Genomic DNA, 26726 nt, shown 5'->3' on the forward strand with positions numbered 1-26726 from the left:
AAAGAATGTGACTCTAAGTGGAGCCTTAGAATGCCATATAGTCTTCCACGGGAAATCATGACTATCGAAATTGTACAAACAAGAGAACATGGACCAAACACCAAATCTACCATGAGTGGAAGGGACCCACAAAATGTCATCACTACCTCTGCCAACATCCTTCTGCTGATACAATAAATCCAAAAAAACACATACCTCGTCCATCTCTCAATCTTGAAAAGAACGCCTAAACCGCACATCCCACGTAACCTCACTGCTATCAAGCTGATAACAGTCAGCTATGTAAATGTGTCTATTTTCAGCAATACTATAAAGTCTAAGAAAGGAATAAGACAACAACTGATCTCCGCGCCATAAATCCTCCCAGAAGCGAACACGCCTTCCAATATGAACCTTGAATCTGATGTGTGAGGAAAAAACATCCCAACCCTTCCGAATAACTTTCCCCGCCTTCGACAAATATTGTTTCTTCTCAAGAATGGTTAAAGGAAAGGGAGAGGCAAAGAGCAGTTAGGTATGTGGGAGGAAGAAGACGGGGGAGTCATGCGCCGGACAGGAGAGTGAGGAAGGAGTGGAGTAAGGATCAACGTGGAGAACGTAGAGGTGCTATGCCAGATTGCATCCCCTTATCTTTAGCTGATAAGGTTAGGTGGGCGCGTGACCATGATGCTATATTTAAACGAGCTAGGGAAGGTGGTAGTTTGGGCCAGAGGTTGGTAGGGAGGGCTCGAGATGAGCCCATGGTGAGGAGGAAGTTTGGGTTGAGGCCTATTAATGGGCGGATGGGCCAGGTGAGGGATGGGGAGAGATATAAGGATGGGTTTACACAAGTGGGTCAAAAAGGCAATTTGAATATTATGGGCCAGCTGTATGGGCCAAGGTTTGGGGGAGTGGGGGTGAAGTCATTTGGGTTATCTAGGGTTAATGAGAGTGGGCCTGTAGGGGAGGTCCATGGTAATGGGCTTGTTGATGTACAAATGGGGGCTCAGTATTTCGGCCTGGACCAATACGGAAGTAATTTTAGGGATACAGTTATATTATCAGAAGGAATGGGTACAGTGAAGGATTATACGCAAAGATTGGCCAAGTCGGGGTGTGAAGGGCAAGAGGAAAGAGGCGAGGCATCAGGTCACCATGTCTGATCACGCCGTGAATTTCAAGTTCGTAGCCGGTTGATAGGCAAAAAGTGGTCGAGAGTTCAAAAACGGAAATGGGTTGTTGCTGGAGGTGGTGGCTTAGGTATGTTCTCTGCCTTAAACTCGGAGAACTCCTCTCTCTACACATGCTTCTTTTTCTTCTACTCCTTCTGGGGTGGTGAGGATAGTGGGTGAGAGGGAGGGAAGGGGGAGGTCACCGGTGGTCCAGAGACTTGCGACGATACCAGAAGTGGATGGTGAAGGGAGTGGTTTAGTATCTTCAGTCATGGAGTGGGTTTGATCAAGTTGTTGGCGAATGCTATTGAACAGAGGAATGTTTATCTTAGGGTGGGGTGTAGTTGTATGTTGAGTGATGATGTAGGCTCTGAACATTTGAGACCAGAGTTCAGAGTAGACAGTGAAAAGGATGAGTTAGATGTTAATGAGGTTGTTGTGGAGAACTCGTATCCGTTATGGGACACCGGGGATGAGGGTGGAGAGAGTATAGTGGGATTTCATACTCCTTTGGCAGTGATCAGAGATGGTCAGAGACTCTCGGAGTTGGATGGTGTTGATGAGAACTGGTTTATAAAGGGTTTTGAAGAGGAAAGTAAGCTGTTGGGGTTGACGTGGAAAGGGGAGGATATACAAGTGAAGGAGTTGTTTTAAGCAGTGGAGGATGAATGGGTGAGGAAGAAGGAGAAGATCTTGACTGTATTGAAAGGGGTGAGAAAGCTGAAAGGCCTATTTTCTGAAGTGAATTATGAGGGAAGGAGTGGAGCAGGGAGAGTGAAGAGGAGTGGGGGAAGGAGGGGGAGTGGAAGACTCACTGGTTGTCAGTGAAGCTCAATATAGTGTCTTGGAACGTTCGGGGACTGAATGACCTGAGGAAGAGGAAGGTGGTGAAGGCCTTGATTCGGAAATGGAGGGTGCATGTGGTTTGCTTGCAGGAGACCAAATTGGATGTGGAGGAGGCTAAGGTTATGAAAAGTTTGTTGGGGGGGGGGGGGGGGGGGGGGTGTAGATTTGTGGATTGGGAGGTTATTGATGTAGTGGGGACTGCAGGGGGAATTGTTGTTCTTTGGGATAGGAGATGGGTGTCGAAGGTTGATGTTTGGAAAGGGAGACATTCATTATCATTATTGTTTGAGTTTGAGGAAGATGGGTCAAAGTGGGGTTTTTCGGGGGTCTATGGGCCTGTAGGTGATGTGGAGCGTAGAGTGATGTGGGTGGAATTGGGTACAATTAGAAGCAGATGGGGGGTTCCGTGGTGTGTTGGGGGGGACTTTAATGCTGTCCTTAACACGAATGAGAGATCTTCCAGGGGTGCGTGGGATGGAGCAATGGCTGACTTTTCTGAGTTTGTGGAAGTTAACAGATTGTTGGACCTTCCCATGGTGGGAGGCGCATTTATATGGTCGGGTGGGCGGGATCCTCCTTTTTCTAGGCTGGACAGATTTCTTATTTCAGTAGAGATGGAGGAGAAATTCCCGGAAGTGGCTCAAGTGGCGTATGTGCCGGCAATTTCTGATCATATTCATATTTTGCTTGATTGTGGGCAATTCCGGAAGAACCCCTTTCAAGTTTGAAAACATGTGGCTACGAGTGGATGACTTCAAAGAAAGGGTTATGAACTGGGGTGCTTATGATGTTAGGGGTAATCCAAGCTTCCAATTGGCAAATAAGCTGAGATACTTAAAGGGTGATATTAAGGTCTGGAATAAGGAGGTGTTTGGTAAGTTGGAGTGGAGGAAGAATCAGTTACTTTTGGAGATTTCAGAGTTGGATAGGAAAGAAGGGGCTGAGGGGATTTCAGTGTTGGAGAGGAGTAGAAGGGAGGAGTTCATGGTTGAGTTTGAAGAGATTGCAGTGATGGAGGAAGTTTTGTGGAGACAGAAGTTGAGAGTCTTGTGGCTTAAAGAAGGTGACCAAAAAACTCAGTTTTTCACCGATTAGCTAATGCTTATGGAAGAGGGAACAACATTGGGAGGATAAGTTTTGATGGTGTCATGGCTGAAACTGAAGAGGAGATCCGGACAGGGTTTGTGGCATATTATCAGGAGCTGTTCACGGAGTCCGTCTCTTGAAGGCCGGGGATGGATGATATTGAGTTTGATACAATTTCTGATGAGGATAGAGGGGATTTGGAGAGGCAGTTTGGGGAGGAGGAAGTGTTGGAAGCTCTTAGGAGTTGTGATGGGGAGATAAAGCTTCAAGGCCTGATGGGTTTACAATTGCATTTTTTCAAAAGAACTGGGAGGTGGTGAGAGAGGATCTGATGGCAGTTATGCATGCTTTTTTCGAGGAAGGGTGTTTTAAGAAGAGTTTGAATGCCACTTTCATTACTCTTATACCTAAGAAGGGTGGAGCGGTTGATGCTAAGGACTTCAGACCAATTAGTTTGGTGGGTGCGGTTTATAAGATTATTGCGAAGATTCTAGCTACTAGGTTAAGGAAAGTGATGGATGGGGTCATTTCGGAGTCTCAAAATGCGTTTGTTGGAGGAAGGCAAATTCTCGACCCGGTTCTTATTGCTAGTGAATGTATTGATGCAAGAGTTAAGAGTGGTGAACCGGGGATTGTGTGTAAATTGGACATAGAGAAAGCATATGATCATGTGAATTGGGCGTTCTTATTATATGTGTTGGAGAGGATGGGGTTTGGTACCAAATGGAAGGGGTGGATTCATCAATGTATTTCGACCGCTCAGTTTTCTATCTTAGTGAATGGGTCACCAGCAGGCTTCTTTGCCAGTTCGAGAGGTTTATGTCAGGGGGACCCATTGTCCCCCATTTTATTCATTATTGTAATGGAAGCTTTTAGTAGACTCATGAAAATGGCAGAGGTTCTGGGCTTTATTCAAGGTTTTGCAGTGGGCCGTGTACCAAATCAGATTGTTACATCTCACTTGCTGTTTGCTGATAACACTATTGTTTTTTGTGATGCGAGTGTGAATCAAGTGAGATACTTGAGGTGTGTTTTGGCCTGTTTTCAAGTGGTTTCGGGGTTGAAGATTAATATTGGGAAGAGTGTGATTGTTCCAGTAAGGGGATGTGGATCATATTCATGAGTAGGCAGCTTGGGTTGTGGAGTGGAGGCTTTTCCCTTTTCTTATTTGGGGCTGCCTTTGAGTGCTTCCTCGAGGAGATTTGCTGTTTGGGATCCAGTGGTGGAACGTTTTCAAAGGAGGTTATCTGGGTGGAAGAAGCAATACTTGTCGAAAGAGGGTAAACTTCCATTGCTGAAGAGTACCCTATCTAATCTTCCTACATATTTCATGTCTTTGTTTCCAAACCATAAAACAGTGATTTGTAGACTTAATAAGATTCAGGGGAACTTTTTGTGGTGGGGTACAGGGGAGGATTTAAATACCACCTTGTGAAATGGGAGAAAGTGTGCACCCCGATTCAAGGAGGCGGCTTGGGACTTCGCAGGTTGAAAATGTTTAACAAAGCTCAGTTAGGGAAATGGCTATGGAGATTTGGGTGCGAAAAGTCTATGCTTTGGAGGCGTGTTATTGCTTGTCGGTTTGGGGAAGAGGAGGGAGGTTGGGTGTCTAGAGGTGTGACTTCATCAGCAGGTATGGGTTCATGGAAAGGTATTAGGAGGCGGTAGGACGAATTCTCTAAGCGGATACGGTTTCGAGTTAGGGATGGTCGTTATGTGAGGTTTTGGACGGATGTTTGGTGTGGGGATGTGGCGTTGGCTTGTAGGTTTCCTAGACTTTATAGGATGGTTGAGGAGAGGCATGCGGTGATGGCAGATTATTTTAGGTTGCAGAGCTAGTTGGGATGTGAGATTTCGCAGGAACTTTAATGATTGAGAGTTGTTGGAGTTTACCGATTTAATGGGATTAATTAATAGTCAAGTGGTGGAGGGGGAAGGAAGGGATGAGATGGTGTGGATGGGGGATTCTAGAGGGGTGTTTAAGGTAAGGCTGTTTTATAAAAGTCTTACGAATTTGATAAGTAACGGGTTTCCTTGGAAGGCTGTTTGGAGGACTTCAGCTCCACTAAAGGTGGCTTTTTTCACGTGGACAGCGGTGCTTGGCAGCATTCTTACTTTGGACAATCTCAGAAAAAGACGCCAAATAACAGTTAATTGGTGTTGCATGTGTAAGAAGGCGGGTGAGTCGGGTAATCATCTCTTGCTGCACTGTAGAGTGGCAGCGGATGTTTGGAGTTTGGTCCTGAATGTTTTTGGGGTGGATTGGGTGGTGTTTGTTAGAAGCTTGGAGAGGGAGACGAGTGGGAAGTTGGGTTAGGAAGGCGTGGAGGGTTACACCTCTTTGTAGTTGGTGGGGGTTGTGGCACAAGCGGAATAGGAGATCTTTCGAAGGACAGGAGTCGCTGGTGTGGATTATCAAGGCGAATATTTTTGAATTCTCTTTTTTCTTGGGTTAATGGGAAAAATTGCTCACCTGTAGATAGGTTTTTGGATTTTGTTGACAACTTATCGTTGTAATGACGCACTTTGCGTATTTTGCTTGCTTTGTTAAGAGTTCACTCCCCACTGAGTGCGTTTGTTAATATATTTTTACTTATCAAAAAAAAAAAAAAAAAGTTTCACGTTCTGGTTCTGGAATCTGGAATATTAAATCTACTTATTATGAAATAATATATCTTGTATGTAGTTGTGTTGTTGCCATGCCCTTTCTTACATTTTTTAGATTTGCTATTTGCTACACCATTATGTCTATGGCATGGTGTCTGTGGCTATGCTTCTTAGGGTCAGATGATTGCTTGATAGCGGTGGAGCCTGGTGAAAATGGCAGTTTGGTTGGTGGTGGCCACACCGATTTTTTTTATTATGGTGGTTGGTTTATCAATGGTTTCACTGCTCAATTCCTCACATGTGGTTTTTTAAATAACACCTTGTTAGTTTGGGTTCAAACGAGGTATTTAAACCCTCCAAATCCCTCCCCCAAACCGATCTTATAGCCCCTCTCACTTTTCTTGTCTGTCTTGTGTTGCTAGGAAATGACTAAGCCTTTTTGAGCCCCCTCCCCCTTTCTTCAAATCCATTGTGGAATTTTGGAAATCCTTTTGTAATCACCTAAAAGTGGGACTTGTTGTTCATTTTTCCTATTGTCAGTATGGTGTATGATAGTCTTGGAGTCTTTCTACTAATAGGGTCTTTAGCTCTTCTTTGTTGTTTTCTCCTTGACATTTGAATGATTCTTATGTTGACCATACAGCTAAGTATTCTTAGCTGGTAGGCATACATATTATGGTCTTATATATTTGCTTCTTACTTTTTCTTTCTCCTTTTCTTACTTCAATCGGACCCTAAATGTTTGTCTGATTTTTTATACATTCAATTTGCAGTGGGCTTCAAACATTCTAAAGAAACCAGTTGTCACAATAAATTGGTTATATCAGTGCTGGAAAGAGCACCGTGTTGTTCCTCAGGACCCGTACAGGGTTCTTCCTTTTTCTGGATTGGCAATTTGCGTCACCAGAATTCCTGCAGGTTGACAAGTTAGATAGTAGTTTTTGAAATTAATGGATCAATATTATCAATCTTCTGGTGTTGATTAATATATGTTATTGTTTCTTGTAAGGTTAATGTGCCTGTTTCTCTTCAGATGAACGGAAGGAGATGGAGAAGATTATCATAGAAAATGGTGGCAAATATTCTGCTGAGCTGACCAAGAAGTGCTCACATTTAGTCTGTGATATATCCTACACATTATTTTATCAATGGTCATAGTTTATGCTCTGATACAAAAAGATGTAAAATTGGAACGAAGAGATGGAAGGGAAGATGGAAGAGGTATCATTAGGGAAAGGAAGGAGCCTTTCCTTCATGTTGCTTAATTGAGTAGAGAAGAAATTAAGAATGAATGAAGAGATAGTAATGTGACTTGACCAATACACCTTTCGACAACCATAATAATTATAAAATAGAATGAAAACTTGTTTGTGAATGTGTAAGAAGTAAAAGAATGAAGGAATATGCTTTTCTCTTCTCTTCTCCATCCACTTTTGAGCAAAAGCTTTTTGGTGGGTCCAGAGGAGACATCCTTCCTTCGCCTTTCCTTTCCCTTGAATATTTCACTTAATCAAACAAGGGAGATCTCCTTCCCCTTTTCACTCCCCACTTCTCCTATACGATCTCCATCCTTCCAAATATAATATTATTTGGTCATTCTTTTTACTACTACAGTCCTCAGGATTGTTTAGGATTTTTTCTTCCTTGTAGCACCTTTAACACTAACCATATTCCTATATACTGTTGGTGTGACTACTGGACTTTGTTGAATGAGACCTACTTTTCTTAGTTAACTTTCCACCATCCTGTCATATATTGATGGTACCTTTATTTATATTACTAATATATTTGTTTTCATTTTGTTACTACTCTATTTTCTCATATCAGTTATTCATCACACCATCCTAATTTCACCTGCCCTTATTTTGTGGCATTCAATTTTTAAATTGAGTGATATTTTGCAAAAGTCTCCGCCTATTCATAATAAAAAAATGTTCTCAAACTCGGACCTTCCTTTTCATCCTTGTCAGTGCTAGGTTTTGGTATTTCACCAAGCAATGACCCCTAGTTGTGAAGCAAACATTTTTTCAACATTGATTTGCTTTATCCTTAGTTTGAAAAGGGGGGGATTTAGATTTAAGCCTGCCAAAACTAGGCTCTTCAACAGTAGTTCATTTTTTAATTTCTTACTGTGTCAAAACCATTTTTTTTTTTTTTTTTTGATAAGTAAAAAAACCATTTTATTTGATAGAAGAGTCACAATTAGTTTTTATTTTATTTTATTATTATTATTAGTTTTTGTAAATAAACTTGGTATACTGGTGCTAAACATAAGTCCATGGAACCGTGACTAAATTATGAGTCTAAGTAGATGCAATTTAATTATGAATAGGTGGTGACTTATCTGTTCATATTTTGCTTCAAGAATTTGTGTTCAATGTAATTCTTCATGTGCTTTAGTGTCCATTTTCTTCTTTATTACTATTATTATTTGAAGTGTTAGAATTCTTCAGTTCTCTTGTTAAATTTTCACAAATTTTAGATACACTTTTAATTTCATTTTTGGACTTGTAGGGCCTTATGTTTTACTATTGATATCTGAATGAATCTTTAATTAGATTATTGCAACTACTCTATTGTTAGTTGTTAACAACCATCTACTCCAAAAGCTTAAGCTGTTAGAGAGGGTGTAACTTAAATATATAAATCCTTCATCGCGCCCCCTCACGTGTGGCCTTCTTTTGATTTACACGTGTTTTCAAATTTTTAATTAGGGTGATGGTGAGGTTTGAACTTGAGACCTTTGGCTCTGATACCATTTTAACGACCATCTACTCCAAAAGCTTAAGCTATTAGAGAGGGTGTAACTTAAATATATAAATCCTTCAACATTACTTCTTTTAGATGACTTTACTATATTGCTGAGTCATCTCTGTACTTTCTAATTCTCTTGCACTCCTTTGAGTGACAGATAAAAGGTTGCCTAAAAAGCATTTCTTTGAATTTTCTCTATAATGGCTATGTTTGTGCTTTGTTATGAGACAAATTATATTTTCTTCATTCTGAAATCATCTTATGACAGACTTTTCTGAGTACATTTTCCTGTCATATTTGAAGTTAAGGGTCCTTCAATATTATGTAAATATAGGAAACATTTCTCTCCTTGACTTTTAATAAGCTCCTGAAGGTGACAAATACAAAGTTGCCAAAAGATGGGATCACATTCATATTGTTAGTCGCAAATGGTTTGATCAGTCTGTTGCTCGAAGAGGTAATGCTTTATTTTGATGGCACACTGTAATTTATGGTTTTGTGTGAATTTCTTAACAAGATTACTTTTATTTCTCATGTGGAATTCTCAATATGGTATTAACCTTATTATTTTTTTCTGATGAGTAGCATGTCTTAATGAGGAGTCCTATCCTCTACAAGGTGGTTCTGCATCTTTGATCAATACTAGAAAGATTTTGTCGACAACACAGAATAGCCAAGACAAGAGTATTGGAAATTTGCAATGTGCCCCTTCCTCGGTTGCTGCAGATTCAAATTTGCAAGATGTTTTATGTGCTGGGAGTGCAGATCCAGATCTAGAAGCTACACTCTCCCAGAACAAGTCATCTACATTTTCAGATGCTCCCATCTTCACGAAGGATGATAGTGGTGCACCAGCTATGCAGCCTAAAAATGATGCAAATTTTGATGGTTGTGTTGCCAATGACTCACAAACTGAAGACAATGATTTGTACTTGTCTGAATGCAGAATTTTGCTTGTTGGATTTGATGCATGTGAAATGCCTAAACTAGTCAACATGGTCCGAAGAGGTTGTGGTTCCCGTCATATGTCACTCAATGATAAACTGACACACATAGTTGTTGGAACTCCGTCAGAGAGGTAAGATCTTCTGAATTTATGTAAATTCTTGTTTATCAGTGCATTTCTTAACATTCTTCTTTCATGCTTCTTTTGAGAAAGTTTTCTAAAATTGATGCTCGAAGTATGTTGGAACACATTTTTATTTTTTTCCCCGAACGGTAAACACACATGTTTACATGCTTATGAAGTCCAATGTTGACATTCTATTTGAAAACTGAACCCTAACCATCCAATTGAGATGGTAGTTTCCAACATAGGACAATGGGGTAGACATAATGTTCTCAAATATCTAAACATGTATATAGCAGCTATGTACTGAAGAACAATCTAGAATGAAACTAGTATTGACGATACAAAAGGTAAATTGTGGGAAGGATGGGTAATTTGATGATGTAGAATTCTAGGGCGGTGTCAAGGTTGAATACTTGGATGGGTACTTTTTAAGTGTTGTTAAGGCTCCATTTGATTAGATTGAAATAGCAAGAAATGAAAGAAATGGAATTCTTTAAAAAACTTTAGGAGTTTGAATAGCATGAAGAGGAAAATTTTCCCATAAAATTTTCGTATAAGCAACCTAGGAAAGTTTTGATTTCTTAAGAAAGTTTTATGAATCTACAGTAATGCCCTTCACACGAAATAGTAATTTTCCATAACTTTATTGAAAAATTTCATGCTAATCTAATTCATGTTGGAAAATTTATTTTCTTTCATTCATTTAACTTTCTTTTACTTTCACTTTTCCCTATTAGTTTCCATCTAACCAAATGAACCCTGAGGTTTGTGGAGGGTAGCTTCCAATGAGTGATCTCATGAAGAATGAGGAGGGAGAGGCATCTTTAGAGAAATTAAGGAGCAATGAAAAGAATATGGAATAGTCTTGATGCATAAAAGGGGATTTTAGTGTGGTTTTGTACCCATGTGAACAGTTAGATTGTCAAAGGTCTTCGAGACCAATGAAGGAACTTCCCGATTTTATTGCTGTTATGGACTTCAATTTACCTTTCAAAGGGGGGTGATTCAGTAATTATCTACACCAACTTTTATTCCATTAAACCAAGATTGGATTGGATGAAGGAATTTGCTGACTTCACTATTAATTGCTTTACCACAAAAGGCACATCTCACTTTGTACTTGTAATTATCTATTGGGCTACCAAATTTCCACGAAGTACAATCATTCATCATCCTTGAGAAGATGGCTGAAATGGGCTTGGTCAATAGGACTTATGTTGGCATATTTTGTGTCTCAAAACTTAAGTCTGTATTTATTATTTTTATTTCTAGTTTAGATAAATCTTTAAAAGTTAATTTAGTGGCTGGTAGTTACCTCTTGGTCTTGGTTGAATATGATGTAAGTTTCATTCAAGGGTAAAAGCATAATTTTCTACAGCAAGGGTATAAAGGTAAATTGACACTTTTAAGCACTCACTAAAATTAGGGTTCACAGATTCATACATTAGGACTTTGAGATTCATGATTTGATTTGGAAAATCCTAATTAATTTGCATATAAAGTGTTTTGGAAATTAACTGATTGATCGAGGTATTGATTGAGGTCCACTAGAGTTGCGTCCATCGATCGATGTGTCTCTTGATTGATTGAGCAGTGTGAGATAGCAGTTTCATTTTCTGCTTAAAACAGTGAAAAATCCTATTCTTTCTACAATGCTATTTTGCCTATATATACACTTATTGTAGGGCAAATCCTATATAAACAGAGAATACAATGAGAGGTATATTATCGTTAACAATAGAGTGCATATTTTTCTTTTAGCATCCATCATGTGCATTAGTTGGTGAGTGTTATTAAAGTGTGTTTACGACAGAGTTGCTGCGGAGCAAATACAAGCTAGTTCAACACAAACATCTATTCATTCAAACCAACATTGGATTGGATGACTAGTCATTGGAGATCGAATCACTGGTTGGGGAATTGGATCATGTTATTGGCGGATCTGTTGACGAGTGGATTATGTGCCTGGAGACTCGAATGGAGAGTTTGGTGGATTAGTCTGTGTTAAGAGGTAACTGGATGTTCTTGGCTTAGAGAACTGTTAACCAGGTTGTAATACTTCTTTCTCATAGTGGATTTGGTTTGCTTGAACTAGGTCCATGGTTTTTCCCACTTAGGTTTTCCACGTAAAAGTCTTGGTGTCCAAATTCATGCTTTTTACTGCTTTAATCCATTACTGCTTGATCGGTATGTTAATTAGCGTGTTGCATTGAATAATATTTAATATTAGTTTTAATTGAATTTAAAAATCTGGTAATTTTAATTGAGATTTAAAAAGCATTTAAAATTAGTTAAAGTCTGAAGCAAGATATATTCACCCCCTCTAGGTCTAGATCATGGACCTTGCTTAACTTTAAATCAGAGCCTATGGTTTTGATTCTTACCCCATCAACCACATTTATATGAAAACGTACTATTGAGAACAACAGGGGTGACATTGTTTTTCCCCCAAGACTTGGATGGGACCTCACAGATAACAAGCAGCATAGTCACGTCGAGTCTACAGTCTTGAGATCACCATGACAATTTCTCTTTTCCAAGACCATCCTCCCTTAAATGAGAGAAACCAACTTTAGGGAAAGTTCAATCCTGAATCCTACTAGGAGAAGTCCATGGATCTTAGAATGTGGGTAAGCACCTGAACACTTAGATGACTTAGATGAGATTGGACTATTTTTTTGCCACAAAAAAAATAAAATGGAGAGGTCCGAGCCTTGGTGCAACAGTAAGGTTTCTCCATTGTGACCCGGAGGTCATGGGTTCGAAACGAGGAAATAGCCTCATCGCATGCGGAGAAAAGGCTGCGTACATCTAACCTCCCCAGACCTTGCAATGGCGAGAGCCTTGTGCACTGGGTTTGCCCCACCTCTTTTAAAAAAATAAAAAAACAAAAAATCGAAAGGAAGCAATGTCATGTATTGCATTCCATCTAGGAAAAGATGATTGGAAATGTGCCATAATATTTTGCACATTTATCAAAATGTGGGGATAATGTCTGTAAAATCATCATTGACAAAGGAAGATGATTGGGTTTCGCTAGAATAGATCTTCGACTTGAATCTCACCAACAACCATATTGGTTGGCGTTGGTAAATGAAACTTCCTTAGTTGTCTCAGAGAGTAGTTTAGATTTAGGATTAGATTTGGTGAGCAGTCTTACCTACTGATGTAGCCCACATATTGACTAAGATCCGTATTATTTTCTGATGCTTGACTTTCTTAGTTTGTTTATTCATTTGGATTCTGGAATTTGAAGCAGATTTGTGTTGCTGACTTAAGCTAGTGAAATTGGGTACTTTTTATTTTGTGGGAAATGTCTTTTTAACAATATTATTGTACTTGTACCTGATACACAATCAATTATTGTATAATTGCAACCATTTGTTGTTTTTTGGATATACCTTTCATTTGTGCGAACGGCCCAACACTGACTCAAAGGTCATCCTGTTTAAATTTTAGCAATTCTCACATGCTTAATCAATTATGCAGTGAAAAGAAGGAGGTAAGGGGCCTTGCAGCTTTGGGTGTCATTCATGTGGTCAGAACCACGTGGCTTGAAGATTGTGATCGTGAAAAGAAAGAACTTCTGGTGCTCCAGAGGCACAATGCTTATGATTCACTTCTTCCAAAAGGTTTGACAACCATTTCATGAAATTTATAATTTTGTTTTATTTGTTGCCCTGCATTAATGTTTTTGCCCTATTGGTATGGATGTCGCTGTATGTTTTCATGAAAAGCAGACATGAGATAACAAATCCAGTCTTTCACTAAGATTTTGAATAGCGGTCCTGAATTCAAGTTGATTATATTTCGCCTCTTGATTAGCATTAGTTATATGGCAGTGAGTTTGCACTTGTGGTCAGTATGTGTTTTGTGCTTCTCTATTTGGCACCCTCATTTTGTTTGTTAACTGAATTTCCTATTTCATAGATACAGTATTTTCCATTAAGGGAGCTGCAGTGGGCATGGCTGGTATGAAACAAGTGAAAACCTCTAGTGTTCAGTCCATCGTGCCAGAAAATCAATTATGGGGAAATATAAATTCCGGATCTGAAATGTCATCAGAGAAACGCAAAGAACCAGAAGTTATCATGAAAAGTATTTCCTCAACAGTAGTATCTGCCAAACAAAGCCAGCATTCTGTTCTAAATGGCAATGGTAAGGGTCAACAGGAGATAAAACATGGTTCCAGTAATGAAATTCGGGATGGCAATTCATCCAATGTATTCAAGGGGAGGCTATTTCACTTTTGAAGTTCCTTTCCTGAAGATAGGGTAAGCTCTTCAGTTCTTAATTTTTTATTTTATTTTTATAAATTAGCAAGCTTTTGATGTAGAAATGTTTCAAGTTGATGGTAGTTTTCGATACTAAACAATTATTTCCCGGGTGAGATTCAGATAATTTAGAAGCTGAAGTTATATTTACAACATATTTTACATGTCAAAGTCTTTTGAAAAATCATTTAAATTAGTTGACAGCATTCATAGTCTTCAAGATTTGAAGGCAATAATATCCTATAATGTTGCAAAAGAAATTTATGCAGTAACATATATGTGATATTTTAGATGGTGGAAGTGCTCGCAGGTGAGCAAATGTGATGCATTTGCCCATTATGCTTGGATTTTGGTGTCATGCGAATGATCATCGTTTCCATCCATATACTTGAGTTTTTGTGGGATAGCAAGCCTGCATCTTGACATTTGAAAGATGCCTATATGGAGTATGGACAAAACTTGTGGCTTTTAAAACTGAATGTGCTCTATTTTATTGACTCTTAGAAGGCTACATAATTTCTTTGAATATTTTTTAGAAGTTTGGTGAGCTGTATATCTTGCAAATGACAAAATCTAATTATTGTCCTAGTAAGTTTCCGTGAGGTATGGAAATTGGAAATTGTTCTCTTTTAACTTTTGAAGTCTTTGTGAAGCATAAACATTTGACATTAAACATTAGCGGTACATCTATATAAAATGTGATTAGGAAATGCCTTTTGAACACTATAAATACAAATACAATTTAAGAGTTCCCTTTGTAGAGATCCACATGTTCTATGTAACTAGCATGTTGAGTACTAGAGCAAGTCAAATTATTCAAACAGAGAGAGCGAAACAAATATATGTCAAATTATTCAAGAAACATGGTATCCTGAAACTGATTTGAAATTCTTTTCAACCTTAGAGAGCAAGCAAGTTGAAGATAAATCTGATTATTATTGTTATTATTATTATTAGGGTTAAGTGCAAAAAACTCCCTTGCTATAAAAAAAATGTGCAAGAAACACCCTCACTAAAAATTAAGTGCATATAAATCCCTGTATTATCAACCTTTTGAGCAAGTTACTCCCTAATCATCAATTTTGACCAATTTTTTTTTTATAAAAACCCCAAAATGCCCTTGCTGATATAGGGAAAAAAAAAGAAAAGAGAAGAAAAGAAAATCTCTTTTTACTTTCTCTCTCTAAACCGTCTCTCTCAGCTCTCTCTCTCTCTATATATATTTTCGGTAAGTCTCTCTCTCTCTACATTATAGAAGATCACCACAACAACAACCAATCAACTCTCGTCAGAAAATCACTACTTTGATAATATATAAATATATATATATATATATATATATATATGTGTGTGTGTGTGTGTGTGTATTCTCGCCGAAAAATTACTACTTTGATAAAAAGCTATGTATTCAGGTAATTTCTAAAGCAAATTACTTGAAAAAACAATATAAAATTTCAAGATTATATATATATATATATATAATATGAAAATAACACCACAAAATATTTAATTGTATTTAATTGGTAAAGACACAGAGAGGACGAACAATGAACGTGTTTATTTTGTGTAACTTGAAATATATAGATTACTGATATTCCCTCAAGATGTGTATTTTCAATATGTCCTGAATCTATATACATACAAATTTTTACAATAAGATAATGTTGTGTTGGTTTTGGCATCATCTCAATTTGCTTCAGTTTTCGTCTATGACCATGGAGCTTATTTGTGTGAATTCATGATATATATATATATATATATATATATATATATATATATATATATATGACAAGATCAATAAATATATGAAAGTTGCTGCAAAAGAAAAAGAAAAGATAGAGAGACAGACAAATTTGGAAGTCGCTAGAAAGAGGGAGGCCTTCCAAAAAAAAAGGAGAGAGGACATTTCAATTTTTATTATTATATATTTTTTAATTTTGTTTTTTTGGGTATTTTAGACATTTCAATGACCAAATTGACCTAATTTCCTTATTTGCACAAATTGTATAATGTAGGGGGGTTTTGCGAACAATAGGGGGTTAATTGCACATTTTGTATATCATGAGGGTTTTTTTTGCACTTAACCCTTATTATTATTATTATTATTATCTCATTGGTACAATGTTGGAGACAACTGGCAAAGGCCCCAGTAGCATTAGCTTTGATTCTACTTGAATGAAAGCTTTAGGAAACTTAAAATCGTGCTACTCAGGAGTGACTTATTGTGGATTAGGGTTGTGAAAAGCTTGTGAAGTTAGGATTGAAAGGGTGTGAGTTTGAAGACAAAAGGGATTTGAAATTGCATTAGGTTTCAAAGTGTCTAGTTGAAGAAGATGGGAAGAAGAAGAAGAATCAAAGAGTCCACCTAGAATTCTTTAGGAATCCACCATCTAGGGTCACATATCACACCATGTTTCATAACCTTTCCTCAGATTCAATATACTCAACCCTGCTGAATTGAAAAATTATGTAGATGTTTGTAGGCTGTTGGATTACTCTTAATTACACTAGGACTAAGAAACCGAATTCTAAAGACCATTATATACTTACTAAGGACTCCATTTAGAAACCAGTAACATGACCCAAAATTAGACCCATGGCCTGCTACAGCCCATGTCCAGTAATTTGAAAAGTATCAGAATATTATTAGTCTTAAAATCTAGTAAAAAAATAAAAAAAAACTAGTAGCATAGTAACCTAAAATAAACATTACATAAGATATGGATTAACCAAAACTTGATTTGAAAAGGTTCCTGTTGTGCTTGATAGGACATTTCCAATTTGCCTCTTGTTATATGCTCTACATCACTACTCTATGTTGATTTGTCAAGAATAAAGAAGGCTTTCGGATGAGGACATGCCATGTAGCATGCTAATCAAACACAAAATAAAATGCCATTTATACATCCATATGTAGTAATGAATTATAACAATAGCCTATGAGGGAAGTTTACTAAGTTCAAAAGCTGCAGAAAAATTCTTTTAAGAATGTCCATTGTTACGTGTGGCTTTATTATCTGAATAAACCTTGAAGATCAAAGAAGCCAAAAGATCAACCCAGTTTTGTTGATTGACTGCAATCAAATGTCTCAAATGTTCTTCTAAGAGACCATTCACATGTTCTGTCTGCCCATCAGTTTGAGGATGGTTAGTTGTGGAGCAGTTGAGTTTGCGAGCTCTACGTTTGAAGCTTCAACACAGTTACTCCTTAGTAGCTCGTTGCTACAACTTTTCTTTGGCTCGCCCCTAACTCTAAAGAGGCTTACTCACTTCGCTCTCGCTCAGTAGCAGTTTCTTTGTATTTTGTATCTGATCTTGAGTAGCTTCGTTGCTTTCTGAAGAAGAGGAGTCTTCATGTTGCCGGTTTCTTCGGCAAGGTGATGGTTAAGGGTTCTAGGTACCGAAGGCATACTTAGGTGAAGTTCCAAAACTTATTCAGCAGTTGATAAAACCAATTCATTTCAAAGCAAAACAAACAAAGAGGTGTAAGGGTATGTAATCAAACCACATAAAAGTGAAAATGTCGTTGACCATATTAAAAGTCTTGATATCATCCACATGATTTCTACATATCCAAAAATTAATAAAAATAAAACATCAACATGAATTCTGAAGGTATTGGATAGATATATAATCAAACCACATAAAAGTAAAAATGTCGTTGATCATATTAATAGTCTTGCTATCATTCACATGATTTCTACATATCCAAAAATAAATAAAAATAAAACATCAACCTGAATTCTGAAGATATTGGATAGATTATAGATATACTACACATACTCAATATTTTAATATCCAATTTGATATTTCAAGACATTAATTTAAATATGTCTGTTGAACATTTGTTTGTTTGTTCACTATGCTGGAGTGCAACATTTGTTTTGTCTAAAGTGCTCTTTATTTTTTTTAATTACTTCTTGTATTGATTTTTATTGAGCTTGTTGAAGATTTAATGGAGGAATCGGTGGAGAAATCTTTTAGTAATTGATGTTGTTTCCTATTATTGAAGATTTGATGTTACTAGAGGAATTAGTGGAGAAAAATCCTCCTTGTTTCCTATTTTCTAATTCTTTCCATTATCATAAATATAAAGGAGCCTCCACCATTATATTGTATATGAATTGAGAGAGTATTATAAAAGTGATGTAGCCCTATGGGCTCTTTATGCCGTGGATGTAGGCCCTAGTGGCTGAACCATGTAATATCTGTGTGTTTTACTTGTTTTATTTATCTCTTCGCTTCCGTTTTATGCTTTACAACATGTTTTTAGAGCCTAATTTTTCTTCCTAGGTTCGGACCCCTATTTTGGGGTGTTCCCTTAGCATTTGAAATGTTGCTAAGGATTTCTCGGTGCTATTTGTGACTTGTTTGGGCTACAGGTTTGTTCCAATAATGTTCTTCACCTTTGCCGTGTCTCCGACAGTTTTTTATTGACTTGTTTGGGCTGCCGATGTGTACGGTAGTATTGTTTTCGTCTTTGCCTTGTCTCCGGTAATTTTTATCTACTTATTTGGGCTGCTGGTGTGTTCGGTAGCATTGTCCTTGCCTTTGCCATGTCTCCGGCAATTTTTTGTTGACTTGTTTGGGCTGTCGTGTGTTCGGTAGCATTGTTCTTCGTCTTCTCTCTCTCTTCATCATTCACACTTGTTGTTACTCGTCATCTCAATGGCAAGTTGGGCATTCATGCTCCAACTTGAGGGGGAGTATTGAAGATTTAATGGAGGAATCAATGGAGAAATCTTTCAGTAATTGATGTTGTTTCCTATTATTGAAGATTTGGTGTTACTAGAGGAATTGGTGGAGAAAAATCCTCTTTGTTTCCTATTTTTTAATTCTTTCCATTCTCATATATATAAAGGAGCCTCCACCATTTTATTGTATATGAATTGAGAGAGTATTATAAAAGTGATGTAGCCCTTTGGGCTCTTTGTGCCGTGGATGTAGGCCATAGTGGCTGAACCATGTAATATCTGTGTGCTACTTGTTTTATTTATCTCTTCGCTTCCGTTTTATGCTTTGCAACAGAGCCATTCCTCTTATCATTTAATCTATAGCCTTTGTTTGTCTTCCAATACATTCGATTTTAAATTTTTTATACTTTGTCTGTCCAGAGAGCTGAAATTGTTGAATTGGTCAATCAAGGGGGAGGAGAAGTAGTGGATGATCAGATTGATCAGAATGTGCACTTCACCATTCAGTGTCATGGTGTGGTACCTAGTGTGGCTGGTGCTACCAGAAGTATCAGTATATCAAGTCACTGGATTAGATCTTGTTTAGAGGTACTTATGTCTAATTTGTGAATGAAATATTTTTCAATTATCTTCTTCTTCTTTTTTTTTTTTTTTTTACGGTATGATTATATCTGCTTATAACACGTCTTCAAAATCTATTGGATATAAATTTATCTGAGAAAATCATTTTGTTGGAGCATCTATTTTATTTTTTAATGTTTGTGTGGTCCATGTTTGGAATAATTTTACTATCTAAGTGACTGTTTTGGATTACATCCATTTTCCTTCGAAATCTTGGTAATCTAACTGTATGTTTTGGATGACATCCATTTTCATTCAAAATCTCGGTAATCTAACTGTGAAGTGCAGAGACCAGTTAATAACAACAATAAGAGACTTAGAATCATAAAGTTTATGAATGTGTTTCTTGTTAGATTTTGTGTCCATTGCCTTAACTATGTGCCATGGTGCCTGAACTTTTTGTATATTCATCCAATTCATTTTTATACTAGTCAATAGGTAAGACTCAATCAATATGCAGCCTACTGCTGTGACCTTCTGAAATCCTTTATTACTAGAGAGATATATATAAAGCAACCTACTGTTATAGTCACTTTCAGAATGGAACTATGAGCTTCATATATATATTTTGTGGTGGTGTGTTGGGGGGAGGTTAATGGTGGTGTGATGCAGTTAATGGTCCTGTTAGCAAGAAATTTAATGCCCTAAGTTAATACACGCGTGCGCACGGAGTGAAATAGGTTATTCTTGGAGAACTAATTCTTTAATGTTATCTATATATTTGACAAATTTAGGAGAAAAGATTAAAATTGTATTGTAATTGAGAAAGCCAATACACGGCTTATATACACAAATTACAGCCTGTACAAAGCTAATCACAGGAAGATAAAATAGGAAACTAACCTTCCTAAAAAATGAATTAGAATGAATTTCTATATTAGTGGGATTCTCTAACTTCTTATCCCATGATTCTAGGAAAGTCAATGATACACATAAAATACATTCCTTACGAATCCACCTATGGAGGGAATAAATCTTCTACTTTCCAACACTCCCCCTCAAGCTGGGGAATATGCATCTTTCATTCCCAGCATGGAAATAGATTCTTGAAACGCTGCACTTCCTAGTCCTTTTGTAAGCACATCAGCAAGTTGACCATTGGTTGAGACGTATGGAGTACAAATTAAGCCACTATCCAACTTCTCCTTTATGAACTGTCTATCTACTTCCACGTGCTTTGTTCTTTCATGTTGAACAGGATTGTGAGCAATGCTAATGGCAGACTTGTTGTCGCAAAATAACCTCATTGGTCCTTCCCACTTGATTCTTAAATCTTCCAGAATTATCTTGAGCTATAATAACTCGCATACTCCTTGAGCCATTGCTCTAAACTCTGCCTCCGCACTCGATCTAGCTACCACATTCTGCTTCTTACTTCTCCATGTTACAAGGTTGCCTCCAAGGAAAGTACAATAACCCGTGGTGGAACGTCTATCAATGAGTGAGCCTGCATAATCTGCATCAGTGTATGCCTTTAAGACTAATCCAGTGTTCCTTTTAAATAAAATTCCCTTGCCAGGACTAGTTTTTAGATAATGTAGTACTTTGTAGACTGCCTGTAGGTGAACTTCTCTTGGGTTGTGCATAAATTGGCTAACCACGCTCACGGTATATGCAATGTCTGGCCTTGTGTGAGCAAGGTATATAAGCTTCCCTACTAATCTCTGGTACCTTTCCTTGTCAACGGCTGGATCTTCACTTGCTTCCCCGAGTTTGTGATTTGGATCGATCGGTGTGGAGTTTGGTTTACATGCTAGCTTCCCTGTCTCCCTTAGAAGATCAGTTACATATTTCTGTTGTGAAATGAAAATGCCTTCTTTGGAATGGGCTACTTCAATTCCTAGGAAGTACTTCAATCTTCCTAGTTCTTTTATCTCAAATTCTCTGATTAGGCATTTTCTCAAGGCTTCCTTCTCCTTCTCATCATTTCCTGTCACAATTATGTCATCGACATATACCAAAAGAGCCGTGACTCCCCCTGCATCTGAGTGTTTAATAAAGAGAGTATGATACCCTTGACTCTGTTTATATCCAGTGGCAAGCATTACTTTGGCAAATCTTCCAAACCATGCCCTTGGTGATTGCTTCAGGCCATACAACGCTTTCTTTAGTTTGCAAACCCTGTTGCTACTCAGATTTCCCTTGAAGCCTGAAGGGATATCCATGTATATTTCCTCCTCTAAATTACCGTGAAGAAGAGCATTTTTTACATCAAATTGTTCCAAGTACCAATTGAAGTTGGCTGCTAGTGATAACAAGACTCTTACCGTACTCATTTTAGCCACCGGAGCAAATGTCTCTTGATAGTCAACACCATAGGTTTACGTGTATCCCTTTGCCACGAGCCTGGCTTTGTACCTCTCCAAAGATCCATCTGACCTGTACTTCACTGTAAACACCCACTTGCATCCTACAGTCTTCTTTCCTGGTGGTAGGTTGACAATTTCCCACGTTTGATTCTTCTCTAGTGCCTGCATCTCTTCTCTCATAGCATCTTTCCATTTCTCATCAGATAATGCCTCAAATAATGTATCAGGAATATGAATAGTGTTTAGGCTGACTAGGAAGCTCCTATGTGCTTATGAGAATTTTTTAAATGACACAAACTTCGCTAAAGGGTACAATGGGTGTTTAGTGCATTCTCTTGTGCCTTTCCTAATGGCAATGGGAATATCATGATCATGTGGAGTTTCTGGAGTTGTATTTACCTCATTCTCAGGATTAGGCGTTGAATCTTGGACTTGCACAGGATTAGGACGCCGGTCTCTTTGTCTTGAATACACCTGTGAAAACCTCATAGAGTCACGAAGTTCATTATTCCCTATCATTGGACTTTGAATAGGAGTAGTATTTGACACAGAAACGGGCTGTGATGATGGTTCAGGAGGTATCTGTGATGATGGTTCAGGAGGTATAGGTTGAATTGGCACAAAAACTGGGTTGGAGTCCAATGGAACAGGTGGAAAGTCTCTGTCCTTATCTTCAATGAATGCCAAAGACTCTCCCTGAAGATAAGGTTGAGTGAAATATGGAATTTTTTCTTCAAAAGTGACATCAATAGAGACTAAGAACTTCCTAGTAGGTGGATGGTAACACTTGTAACCCTTTTGAGTAGACGAATAACCCACAAAAATACACTTGGTGGCTCTTGGATCTAGCTTCCCTCTATTATCGCTATGGACATGAACAAAAGTAGTGCATCCAAAGATTCTTGGAATGAGGTTGTTTGTTGTTCTTAGATCTGGATAAAAACGGGCTAGTGTCTCCATTGGTGTTTGAAACCCCAGCACCCTCAAAGGTAATCTGTTGATTATGTATGTAGCTGTAAGCACAGCTTCCCCCTAGAAAGTTTTTGGGACATTTTGATGGAAGAGAAAGGCTCGGGTTGTAGCTAATAAATGACCATTCTTCCTCTCTGCCACTCCGTTTTGTTGTGGAGTGTTAACACAAGAGGATTCATGGATAATTCCCTCTTTTTGAAAGTATGGAGATAAGGTTTGATTGAAATAATCCCTTGCGTTATCCGATCTAAATCTCTTTATTTTAACCCCAAACTGGTTTTGAATCATGTTATGGAAATTTGGAAGCACACTACTTACATCCGATTTAGATTTAAGAAGAAAGATCCAGGAGACTCTAGTGCAATCATCGATAAAGGAAACAAACCATCGTGAGCCAGACACATTTTTAACTGTGGAAGGCCCCCATATATCACTGTGAATTAAATAAAATGGAATTGAACTTCTTTTATCACTAACCGGAAAGGGTACACGCTTGTGTTTTGCAAATTCGCACACATCGCAATGGAAACATAGTTTTCAAAATTCCAAAAGATGGATGTCCTAGTCTAAAATGATGAAGCCAAATAGTGTCTTTATTGGATGATGAAAGAAATGACAGAGATAATTTATTCCTGACAATATAAGATTTTCCTGTTTCTTCAAGATAGTAGAGCCCGTTCTTCTCCTTAGCAAGTCCAATCTTCCTCCCCGAATCCTGGTCCTGAAATGTATAGTAAGAAGGATAAAACAAAACATTACAGTTCATGTCATGAGTGAGTTTTTGTATGGATATCAAGTTGGTGGACAATTTAGGGACATGAAGGACATTTTTTAGTGTGAGAGATGGACTGATATGGATATCCCCTAGACCTGCTACGGTAGTGAGAGAACCATCTGCAACAGCTATTTTTCGATTGCTTGGACAGGGGTTATAAGTGCTAAAATTTAGTGAAGAGTGAGTCATGTGATCTGTAGCTCCTGAGTCAATAACCCATAGATTCCTAATAGGTTCATCTGAGACATGTAATCCGTGAGAAACAGAAAACTTACCTGAGAGTGCGAGAGAGCATGCACCACTTGGTTTCTCCAATGATCCCAGAAGCCCCCTTATCTTCTCGATCTCCTCATCATTGAACCCACTCTGTTCTTGAGACTTTTCATGGCTCGGCTGATTTGTGATGAAGTTGGCTTGGCTTCTCTGCTGTCCTCCTCGGTATTCCCACTCTCTGCTTGGTGGTTTACCATTCAACTTCCAACATTTCTCTCTAGTGTGTCTTGGTTTCTTGCAATAGGTACACCAAAGAGTATCCTTGCTGCCCTTTCCTTGAAACCGTGACAAATCTGCCTTACCACTTTCTTGAATTGATGGCCGTTCTGTCTTCGTCACCATAGCTGATCCTTCTAGGGCTTGGGGTTCAAGCATAACCCCCCTGCGACTCTCCTCTGCCTGGATCAAAGAGATGGTCTCATTTAAAGATGGTACCTCCTCCTTGCCAAGAATCTGAACCCTGACTTAATCAAACTCAGCATTGAGTCCTGCGAGAAAATCGTAGACTCGATCTTTTTCGATAAAGCCCTTCAAGATTGCAGCATCTTCTGGACATTTAGACTTAATGCACCGGTAATGATCAAGTTCCTGCCACAGATTCTGCAGTGAATTCGCATACTCCGTGACTGACTTTCCACCTTGTTTCATCGCACCAGTCTTGATTTTAATCTCGTACACTTGCGCTGCATCACGAACCTTCGAATAAGTCTGTCGAACAGCATCCCAAACCTCTTTGGCAGTGGACAAGAACATGTAGGTGTCGCTGATTTCTGGATTCATTGAATTCCACAACCATGACATGATCATGGAATCTGCTTCATCCCACGCATCAAACTTTGGATCTCCTTTCTTTGGACCTGTCCCTAGGAGATGGCTGAGCTTCCCTTTTCCCTTCAAATAGGTTTGAACAAATTGGGACCACTTCAAAAAATTCTTCCCATTCAGTTTGTATGCCACTTGAATGTTTTGCAAATCACCGGATGCTTGATGCAAAATGACTTCCTCAGAAGATGATTTGGTCTCAGACATATTGGATTGGGTTTAAGAAAAGAATAAACTCAGAGAAAAAAAAATGGCAATGAAGGCCAGGGCGTTTCCTGAAAAAGATAAGGAAAAAATAATCTCTCTTTGGCAATTAAGGCTGAAGAGACTGTGATTCCCAGAAAAGAGCCTAGTGCTCTGATACCATGACAAATTTAGGAGAAAAGATTAAAATTGTATTGTAATTGAGAAAGCCAATACACGGCTTATATACACAAATTACAGCCTGTACAAAGCTAATCACAGGAAGATAAAATAGGAAACTAACCTTCCTAAAAAATGAATTAGAATGAATTTCTATATTATTGGGATTTTCTAACTTATTATCCCATGATTCTAGGAAAGTCAATGATACACATAAAATACATTCCTTACGAATCCACCTATGGAGGGAATAAATCTTATACTTTCCAACAATATTTATAGAGAGACATTGAGTTACCTACTAAAAAAGAACAGGAAATAAAGATTGAGAAATTCATTGGATGATCGGATCCTTATTGATCTTTATTTTTGGATTATGTTTGATGTTTGGATCTCTGCATGCTTGCATTTGCATATTGATTTTGTATCCCAATCTGAATGATCACTTGTATATGAAGAAATACATGCACGTTCGCATGAATGATATAACATAATTACTGGACAAATCAAGATTCAAGAACAACCTCTCGAGGTTTTGTGAACATATTATTGCCTTTTGCTGTGATTTTTGAAATGTCAGTGACCTCCTTTCAGGTTTTGGAATTGTCTTCCTTAGGGAAGCAACTTGTTGGGATAACGGAAATGCGCGAACATCGAGATCCAATGAAAGTCGACAAAGCAATCACACACAAACACAAGATATAATGTGCTTCACCCAAAACTAGAGCTACATCCACGGATGAGAAGAGATTTCTCATTGACTTGTAGAGATATTACAACAATAGAGTACCAACACCACCTACATGTCTTTTTCACAAGCCTACCTCCTTGCTACCAGCGTCATCAGTGTTTTTTCTACTCTACCAACCCATAAATTATATCTACCCATCAACTCCCTCATGAGAGTACATCTCTCTGTCTCATAAGCCTCAACCCAAAACCTAGGTGCCTATTTACAGAGTTCCATACTCAATTCCTTGTTGGGCAAGGATTACATTTCCTTGGAGCCCAGACTTGCCAAACAAGAAATTACCTAAACAAATGCAACTTTAAAATAGAAACCTAAATAGATTAGGAATTTGAGACATAGTTTCCAACACAACTTAATTTTGATTTATTGCAATCCAAAATCTGAAATTGTATGTTCTAAAAGGGTTGAACTGTGACGACTCGAACCCGGAGGTCCGAACCGTTAGCTGGGTCCTTACTTGAACCCGAGGTCACCTACGTCAAACTCGACATTTCTAGTGTTACGACATCACCTTTAAGATAGTCATTAGGCTTTCACGAGGTTTAAAACAATTTCCCGAGGTTCAAGAGAAGGATACATTGACGAGAAGAGCAAATTGGACCAAGCAGATTCACTTCGGTCGACCGAAGTGGAGCTTCGGTCGGCCGAAGCAAACCCTTCCAAACCGGTCGACCGAAACCTCCCTTCGGTCGACCGAAGCAAGAGATCCTGAGAGCATGTGAATGGTTTGGTCGACCGAACCCTATTTCGGTCAACCAAAACAGAAGATCCCGAGAGTTAGCAACTGGTTCGGTCGACCGATGAGCCATTTCGGTCGACCGAAATGACTCCTTTGAGCCCTGAATCCTGGAACTGAAGTGCTGCACTTTAGAAATGGAGGGGAACTAAAACGGAGACTTTAGAATGATTCATACTTGAACTAAACCATCAAAATGAGACATTCTACGATCATGAACATGAGTACTATCACATAATCATCTTACAACATCATTTGCTACAATTACATGGAGAGATACACAGTGATTACATTAGTTTCATTTACACCAAATAAGGGATAGAATTCATCATTTAATTTACAAGGCCATGACTGCTAACTTAGTTACATTTCCAAAACAATAGACATACAAAAGAATGGCCTAAGTACAAAATAGCAAGATGGTCTTCTAACAACTTTCAAGCTTGCGGTGGATTATCATCCGCTGATTCCTTTCCATGACCTGAAAAATGATATGTATAATGGGGTTAGCAAATTGCTCAGCAGATGGCACTTAAGACACGCTTCTTGTGTCCCCGTGAATCCATACAAAGAATAGAGCAATGGGAATGGGATCATACCATGTCGGGATATAGCAACAT

At 38.2% G+C, this 26726-nt stretch overlaps 1 pseudogene; it reads left to right on the plus strand.

Annotated features, from left to right (window-relative positions):
• Nucleotides 1-26726, plus strand: part of LOC132311130 (uncharacterized) — an 84975-nt pseudogene that overhangs the window by 53692 nt on the left and 4557 nt on the right.

This window comes from Cornus florida, unplaced genomic scaffold (genome assembly GCF_030987335.1).
Source record: "Cornus florida cultivar Cherokee Brave unplaced genomic scaffold, ASM3098733v1 CherokeeBrave_3.0.0_Hap2_Chr06, whole genome shotgun sequence".
In the NCBI taxonomy this organism is placed as follows: domain Eukaryota; kingdom Viridiplantae; phylum Streptophyta; class Magnoliopsida; order Cornales; family Cornaceae; genus Cornus; species Cornus florida.